Consider the following 9885-nt stretch of genomic DNA (forward strand, 5'->3'; position numbering starts at 1 on the left):
GGGCCAGAGACACTCCAGCACTGGGAATAACCTGGGAATAACCTGGGAATAACCTGGGAATCCTCCATGCCCAGCCACAGCCGGAGCTCTTGGGGACACTGCGAAGCAGAGGCTGCTCTGAGCCTCACACAGGGGCTGCCCAGAGCTCAGCCTGGCACATCCCTGCATGGCAGAGAGGGACAAGCCAGAGCATTGTCACCTACATGGTACAAGCCAGAGAGTTGTCACCTACACAGTACAAGCAAGAGAATTGATACTTACAAGGGACAAGCCAGAGCATTGTCACCTGCAAGCTACAAGCCAGAGCATTGTTACCTGCAAGGTACAAGCCAGAGAGTTGTCACCTACATAGTACAAGCAAGAGAATTGTCACCTGCAAGGTACAAGCCAGAACATTGTCACCTACAAGGTACAGCCAGAGAATTGATACCTACAAGGGACAAGCCAGAACATTGTCATCTACAACCCAGAACATTGTCACCTGCAAGGTACAAGCCAGAGAATTGTCACCTGCAAGGTACAAGCCAGAACATTGTCACCTACATGGTACAAGCCAGAACATCGTCACCAACACGGTACAAGCCAGAGCAGTGTCACCAACACGGTACAAGCCAGAGCATTGTCACCAACACGGTACAAGCCAGAACAGTGTCACCAACACGGTACAAGGCAGAGCAGTGTCACCAACACGGTACAAGCCAGAGCATTGTCACCAATACGGTACAAGGCAGAACATCGTCACCAACACGGTACAAGGCAGAGCAGTGTCACCAACACGGTACAAGCCAGAACATTGTCACCAACACGGTACAAGGCAGAGCAGTGTCACCAACACGGTACAAGCCAGAACATTGTCACCAACACGGTACAAGGCAGAGCAGTGTCACCAACACGGTACAAGGCAGAGCAGTGTCACCAATACGGTACAAGCCAGAACATTGTCACCAACACGGTACAAGGCAGAGCAGTGTCACCTCCAGAAGGCAGCGAGGCCAGGGCGGCCCGGCCGCTCCCGCTGACCACGGCGTGTCGCTGTTACCCAAACTTTGGAGCTGCTCACGCACCTTCGGCCACAGCGCGATGAGGATGGGAACACAAAAAACCTGTCCCCTTAAACAGGAGGGGGAAAAAAAAAAAAAAAAAAAAAAAAAAATCAATGTGGTATCATCTCTTTCTCGCTCCTTCAAAACGCTCAACTTCTCGCCGTCGTCCCCTCCTCTTTTCTCCTGGGAATCAGGATTTCTAAACTCTGTTTGGAACCAAAGTTCAGATTTTTTGGCAGCGCGAAGAGACTCAAATGAGAGCTAAATTAAACCTTTTCAAAACCTCCCAAGCCAGCCGAGCAGCAGACAAGAGGCACATTCCAGGCCCGTGTGGGAGATGTGAGTGTGGGGCAGACAGCAAAGGCAGAGGTGCTGCTTTTGCAGGGATGCCAACCCGCCTGTGCTGGCCCTGGTGCTGCCAAACAGGGCCAGGGCTACTGTCCCCACAGAAACAAAAACCCCTCCCAGAAATTCTCCTGGCCAGGCTGAACATTCGTTGTTAATTCCAAAGTCAGCAGTGGAGCACACACTGGGATGATGGTGAGGATTTACAGAAGTTTAGCAGAGGGGGGTGAGTGGAGGCAGGAGCAGCTCAGGGCAAGGCTTCAGTGTGGCTTTGGGGGTAACAAGGCCACAAAGGAGAGCCCAGAAGGATGAGGCACCCCTAATCCTCCTCAGTATCTGTTCATGTCTGCTACAGAGTGAAGAGAAGGCAATGGGAAGGTTTCCTGCTGGCTTTACTGACAGTGATATTCGCTCACCATTTCTTTCCTCATCCTTCCAAAGCAGCTTTGAAAGAGAAGCACATCCAGTAGAACAGGGATGGGCAGAGGAAACTGTATAAAATTCCCCTTCCAGCACCATGCTGACCTCCTGCTAGGAATGCTTGGACAACTCCAGTTTTGAGGAATTCTGCATTTTGTCACAATTTCATAACTGTAGGACATTTCTTTGGAAAAACTAGAAAGTACTGACTTTTCCAAGCTTTAAACCAAGATTTTCCCCAAGATAAGGGAAAGAAGCTTATTGAAACCATTTTTTATCTCCATCATTTTGTATAAACTCTTTCATTTAAGTTTTTTTGAACAGCAAAATGGAAACATTTAATCCAAGAAAGATCTGGTTTCATTGTGCACGGGCCACAGACACTGTGGTGTACACATGAGGTACATCTGGGTGTACCAAAGGAGCTGGTCTGAGTAGTTTCCATTTTCTAGGTATTTTTCTATGAACATTGAGGGAAAAATCACCATTACTGGTCTCTAAAACAGGCCAGACAAGCATCTGATTAGAAGGGATTTAGGTGGAGTTCATTTTGTTTAGAGCAAGCAGAGGGAATGAACCAGACTCTTTAGGTCTATGATTCTATGGCAACACCACAATCTCTGCAAAACTGTATGGTTTGTTCCCAGAACCATAAATCTAGCCTGGCATCACTGGAAACTCAGTGTTGGAAAGCTCAGTTTAATTTCAGATTTATTGCAGTAATCAAAACTGAACAAAATCAGCCCAGGACCAAGTCTCCTACCTGAACCTGTGACTTGTGGAATGAAAGTTGCTTGAATTTTCTGGTACTTAGAAATTCCTGCTGGATCAGAAATGTCACAATCATTTTATGTCTTGGCTTTCAGTAGAATTGCAATCAGAGTGGTTGTCCCAGACAAACAAAACAAACCCCTGTGTCTCAGTCTGTTGGTGGCTGAGGAAGGCATAGTGCACATTATATTATTTTTTAAAAAATTATATAATATCATCATGCAAATGGAAAATTTCCATGTCAGGCAGTGACTGAGCCATCCCTTCTGTCTACACTAACTCCTGCTCTATGGTTCATTGTTTTCCTGGGTGGTCCCTACCAAAGTCAGGGAAGGGAAAACCAGATGGAATTGAATGACTGACCCCCAATCCTATGGAACTGCTAACATTGTGTGTAAGGCTAACATTCTGTTGAGTAGCAGACCCTTGAATGAATAAAAATGGGTTTACTTATTTTGCCCAAATTCACTGATCTATCTGCAACTGACATCATAATCAAGTCCACAAACCATCACTGAAATTTTTAGTGTTGGGGCACCCACACACTAAACAGACCCTGGATCCCCGATCAGCAGGTCCCAACTAAAGAGCACCACAACACTGGCTAGTCAAAACTGACACATCACTGGTTTGCCACAAGGCCACTTAAATTTTTAAATTACATTTTAAAATCTAGATGTTTGAATTTCACTGCACTTAGAGCAGACAACTGAACCATTTGCTGTAAAATATATCCAAAGAGTTTATACCTTTCACTGAAAAACTACTGGCCAACCTCTTAGCAAGATAAGAATCTAATTATATACTTTTAAAGTGACATTTAGGGGCTTCAGTACTTTTCATATTTGATCTCAGATCTTAGAACTGGCATCTGTTTCTCCTTTTAGTTAAGAAATGGAAAGACTATTTACATATTCTTAGGAGTATATTTCCAATTAAATCTTTTTCAGAATTGCACTTTCAACATTTCATATTAGGTTTCTTGGCAGACAACTATCTTTTTCTTTAAGAGATTTATTTATTCAGTTGGATAGTTTTTTTCATCCTTTGCCTGGGCACTGGAGTCTTTGGCCTCACCATTCTATAATTAGAAAAATGACCCTACTTAGAAGTTTTACAGCTCTGCTCCAAAGCATCGTCTTCCCTGTCCATTTATTTATCCACCTTTTTACTGATGTGCCTTCATCTAGTAACTGCCTTTCTCCTGCAATCTGCAGCAGAGTAAATTTAAGTGGGCATTTAGAAACTTGTTATCAAAGACCAACATCCAAACCAAGAAATCAGCTCTTTGAATGATAACAAAATATTTCTGTAGTCATTGAGAAGAGGTGGGTGGGGAAGACAAGAGAAACACGGGGAAAATACAGACTCTTACATTTTACATAAGATTTTATAAACAATTCCTTCTGTCCCGAGTGTAAAAATTGTTCCTATCCCAAACCATAGGTAGAAGTCCTTATTGTAGTTTCCCTAATGGGTCTGAATACATTTGCTATTTAGTTTTCAGGTAATGAAGTTGAACCAGAAATCAACTCCCCAGCATTTTAACCCCACTCCGGGGCAGAGGAGCAGAGCTGTGTCCTTGTCCTCTCTGACAATGGATGTCTTCTGCAACCTGCCTGGAAAGCCACCAGATCTGGGCTCCTTTGGAGCGGGGTGGGAAGCAGATTCCAGAATATTTCCAATGCCTCATAAAGGACACCCAGCAGCAGCTCCGTGTCAGGGAGCAGGGCAGGTGCTCCCCAGCACGGCTGTGACAGCAGCAGGGCTCACTGGACACGTCCTTGGTGGCACCACCGTGAATCCCGCTGACCTCCCAGTGATTCCTCTGCTCCCCACTGCAATTCAGTTTACCAGAAACAGACATTCAGGATTTACTATCCAAATACAAGAATAATAAATAGAAGGAGATTTGGCCTGTTAGATCTTAATGGTGTTTCCTTACTTGTTATAATAAAAGGTTAAATCTAAGCCTAGTATGAGTAAACCTTTAACTGGTATCCAGTGCAGCTATCTAAGGAACACACAAGTGACACCACCTGCACTTTCTGACAGAGAAATAGGTGGGCTACAAGATTCTTCAGAAGCATTTTGTGGGCCCAGGTTCATAGCTGTATCCCCATGGGGGCCACCAGAGCTGCAGAGAAACCTCCCCAAGGCTGCACCAGGGGCACAGGAGTCAGTTGTGTGGCCTGTTCCTGGTATGCAACTCATAGCTTGACCATCTCATCTGCATTTTACTCAGTTTTTGTTCTATATTGTTGTCTTTAGGAACCTCTCTCTGCTCAGAGTACAGTTAAACAGCCATTTTAGTCCTAGCTTAGACAAAGTGAAAACTTTCAGCCGCTCCCCATGCAAGCAAGGCAATCTTTGGGGTGATCAAGGACAATCCAGACAAAAAAAAATCAAGTTAAACAAGATATTTGTCTGTAAAAATCAGATGAAGGCCTTATAAACAAAATATTATTTTGCTCCAGTATGTAATTTGTTTTGAATAATCTGTGATCTGTGTGAAGGACTTGGGAACTATTGTGTGATAAAGCACATCGATGGGCTGCCTAGAGGCAGGAGGCCTGGAAATTGAGAACTATGAGCCACCAGTGCTGTAACTCCTCTTTCTTCCACCAGTGCCAGTCCAGAACCACTCCATGGCCTTCAGGGCAATTTCTTCTGCATGAAGAGCCAGATGAGACTCTGGTCTCCAGCACAAGATGGAAAGATGGAGGTTGTAATTCCATCCGGGGATGGGGTGTGGTTTGCAGACATCAATGAGCCACAGCACATCCCCTCTTGTGGTTCCTGATGTCATTGGAATGACTCAATAGAATTACAGCCTTATGTCGAGCTGGGTGTATATTATTCTACTGAAATGAAAGCTTTTGAAATAGGAGCTTATTGTTTTTAATAACCTCAGTTATGTAATTCCTTTCTCATGTTAGTGCTTCAATAAAACCTTTCTTATGTTAAATTTTACTCCAGATCCATCCTTGCCAGTTTTAGGCTCAGAACTGATATATTGGAATAATCCTCTTCGTTTTAAGTCCCACAGACACTGTGCTGTTCACATGATGTCATTCTGTGTATATTCCTTCATTTACTACTGGTGAGTCATTATTATCGTAGCTAATAGAAAGAGGATTATCTCTTTATTAAATCAAAGGCATGGCATTTTGTTGGTTGTGCTTTGCCTCCTTGATTTTTAACCCTTTAAATTAGATGTGTCAGGATGTTTCAGCACTGGCTGTTGTTGGTGAGAGGCGCAGAGCTTCTGCTAGAAAGCCACCACAAAGAGCTCAGCAAAATTAGGACTGTTAATTCCTCACCAGAGATCTTACAGGAGTACCATGATAGAGCAAGTCAGAACCAAAACAGTGTGAGAGTCTTTGAGAGCCTGGATATTGGCTTCTCACCTTTTGAAATTAATAAATTAAAATGTCACCTTTTTTAATTCATAGAAGAAAATTGATCTCAACCCCAACATCAGTGCTTATAATCACAGCTGTGATTGTAATATATTGCAAAGACAGCAGCAGCAATCATGCGGTATTTATATAAATTAAGGGATCAGTATTGTGAGAAAAGACCTGTAGGAAACAGGACTACCTTCCTGGGAGGATGAAGAAATGCAACTCTATAGTTTAGAAAGGCAAATATTTATCATAATATTTTCTGATGAACTGCTCTCATGCAATATAAGTTTTTTCAGAGGCTGCAGAGCTATGAAGAATTAAAAGAACAGCTAGAGAAATTAATGTCTGCATTTGCTACACAAACTATGCAGAAACCAGCATTTCTTCTAATAGGAAATTTAGAATCTGCTTTCATTCTCAATTGAAGTTTCCGTTTCCCCCCACAACCCAGCATTTCTAAGACTTTCCAAGTTTCAGAATTAGCTAAACCTTTTTATTACAATCATGTAGAAACGATGAAATCTACCAATGCAACTTTATAGTATTAAATACCTGTCTTTGTAAGCATAGTATAAAAATGAAAATCTAGACAACAATTAAAATTATGGAGTTAAACCAAAATACTTCAATTTCATGACATTCCTCTCAAAAAAGCCAAGATGCTTCTTTTTAACTTTCCCATGGAAAATTTTTCCAAAACTGATGCTCTCCCTGAAGAAACACTTCAATTTTAGTTGAACTGCATTTATCAATAGAAAACTGCTCTGTCAAAAAGAATTTCAAAGAGCTCTATTTAATATAAACAATGATCATTGCTGTAATAGAAACAAAAGCTGCCCATTTGCATTATGGCAAGAAGAATGATTCCAGAAACAGTCCCTAGACCTGGGATATCTCTTTGCAGCAAAGTCTCCACGAGGGGCTGGTAAGAAAGGCCTTTAAGAGCCTGACATCAATGCTGGCTTTCTCTGCTTTAAAGCAGAAGATGCCAAGCCAGCCACCACCCCAGAGGAAGCAGCAGCTGCAGGTAGAGTGTACAAGACTGAATGAAATCTTCCTGGCACGTTTCCTCTTCTTATCTTCCCTGTCACCCATTATCAGACAGCAGATTATAGTGAAGAACACAAGGCTGAAACACAATTACCCATGGACACGTTGGAGGACTCACAAATCTGCTAATGTTTCTAACAAGCCAAGGCCCCCACTGCAGAACCTATCAGCACTCCAGACGGAGGCTCAACTGTTAATGAAACCCAAACCTCAGCGCCAGAGATGCATTTCAACTCCTTGTGGCTGAACCCTGGAACCCAACACATCACAGAAACTTTTAAGAATTACCTAAAGAACAAGCAGTGTTGGTAAATCACCATAATTAAATCTTAGCTGATTTCACATCTGAGGTCCCTAAGCAGTAAGACATTGTCATTGAAATGACATCTTGTGTTTTTGTTGCTGCTTGTCACAGTTCACCATTAAAATGCTGCAACAATAGGATCAGGACTGCCTTTAACAAGAAGGAATATGCTTCTGGATTCACAATCCTAACAGCAGCCAGGGTTAATCTGGTGCTGAGAAAGTCAACAGCTTTACAGACATGAGTCCCTCATACAGCACCACTTGTGTAACCAGAAGCACAGAAATCCAGTGCAAAGTTATGCTATTATAGTATTCTTTACTGTTAATGACACTATTTGGAAAGAGATGCTTATCTTGGATTATCTTGCCCTTTTCCTTCAAATAAGTGTGTCCCATTTTCAGAGGAGCATAAGCTAAATGGGGAAAGAGTGAGGGAAAGAAGGAATTCTTATTCCAAAATAATTATCCAGGCACAGATCTGAAATGGGATAACTACAGTGGTACAGACAAGCTTTAAGTCAAACACAGACAAGATTTATGAAACACCTTGGGCACAGGCCACAAAATACCTTGAGGATTAGGGTCCAGACCTTGAACTTGACTCAGTATTCTTGGAAAGGACAATTTGGAATTCTCATTGTAGCAGCTACTGAGGAAGTGTATTACAGACAATACAGTCTACAACAAAATCTCTGTCCTTCAGCACTCCCCATGTATAACAGGGATAGTCAGTGAGGATAATACACATTGTACATGTCACCATGTGTTAGAAGAGCTTTTTGTCAATAGTTCATATTTAGATTGGAAATTTATAAGGATTGATAAGAAACTCTGTGTATTACAGAACCACTTACAAAGAGAGCTTGATAGAAATATGACAATAAACTGACATAAAAGATGCTTTGTTTTCATTGACAAATCAGCTGCACTGCACTGAAAGAGCATCACACAATCACCACACTTGTGTCTACCAATCATGAGGAGCTATTTTCCCCAATCTCCTTATTTTATATATAAATGTAAAGATTTGTATGGGTGACTACAAAATTACTAAAACACAAGCTTCCACTGACCCAAGCTGCTCCCCACTAGAGGGGAGAGAAGAGCAGTTGCTTTGGCTAAATGCATGAAACATAACAAAATCAAAACCACAGTCAGGAGAGTAACATACAATTCTAAATGGAACTTGAAAACTTGAGAAGTCATTTAAGGGAACCACATTAAATGCTAAATGTTTAATGGGACCCATGTGTCTCAGGCAGAGAAAGAGAGTGAGAGAAATGTAACAGAGGAAATCAAGGAGACAATATGTCTGTGCGACTTGTTCTAATTAGGGGCACAGTGCTGGTGAGGATCATTCATTATAATTTAGCTAAATCTTTAGCACGGCAAAGGCACCTCTGCGGAGTGGTATAAAACCAAAGACCCCCAGTCATAAAGCGAGCTAAGGCCCATAGAAGAAGAAGGTTAATTTCAGTCATTTGTGCCTGCTAAGGGCAGCACATCCCGGGAATAACCAGCCCTTCTTTCCTGCCGCAGCGCCGCGCTCCAGCTCGCAGATGTCTGCAAATTTGGCATGTGGGGGGTGGTACTGCGAGGGCACTGGCGCGTTGTCTCCAACTTGTCTGTCGCTAAACCGAGCGGATCTGTTTCTTTTAGCAGGGGTGGGAAAGGAGTTCAAAGAAAGAATCAAAACAATCCATCCATCCAAGCTTTGGAATATCTGAACTGAGCCCAAATATCACCAAGCACTTCCCAATCTCTGCTTTGAAACAGGAGAACGGGCGATGATTTGCAGCAGTTTGAGATGATTTACACGCACACAGCATGTGCAACGCTCCAGTGTTATTTTAAAACTTACAAAGCATCACAAGAGCGAGTGGGGGTCAGGTTCAGGTTTGTGACACCAGCTTGGCTTGTTGCACACCAGAGCAGCAGAACCAGCTTCAGCTGTGTTTCCCCACATCAAATCAGGGGCACTCAATTCACATTGCATTTGCTATTGTGTATTTTAGGAATAATTCTGTTTAAATGTGGGTCAGATTCTTAGCTGGTGTAAAGCAGCTGAGCTCCCTGCATTCCAGTGCAGATAAACTAATTCACACCAGCTGAAGGCTGGGCCAGTGGAATTACATTGCTGTAAATCCAGCGTCAGATCAGAACGGTGTTAACCTGTGTTAGCACTGGTGGAACTGAGAACAGAATTTAACCCACAACATTTTGACACCATTCCAAATATTCGTAAAACCCATAATAATTTTAAGTGTAAATGTGCCAAATTCACCCTGGTGTCATTCAGAGTCCAAAAAAACTACACCCAAGGGATAAATTTGGCTCTGCATATTTAATCTGAGTACACGGCATCATCCCAGCAAGGAAAGCAAATGAGCAATAAACATAGCTTTGCTGTTAAATGTTGTCTCCTTGCTCCTCAGCTTCCTAGTATGTTTTGTTTTTGGAGCTTATTTAAACGAGCAGTTTATGGTTTGATCAAGTCCTAGACAGGAAACCTAAAGGGTTTGTAAAACATTGAGTGTTCT

This window comes from Ammospiza nelsoni, chromosome 19 (assembly GCF_027579445.1).
Source record: "Ammospiza nelsoni isolate bAmmNel1 chromosome 19, bAmmNel1.pri, whole genome shotgun sequence".
Classification (NCBI taxonomy): domain Eukaryota; kingdom Metazoa; phylum Chordata; class Aves; order Passeriformes; family Passerellidae; genus Ammospiza; species Ammospiza nelsoni.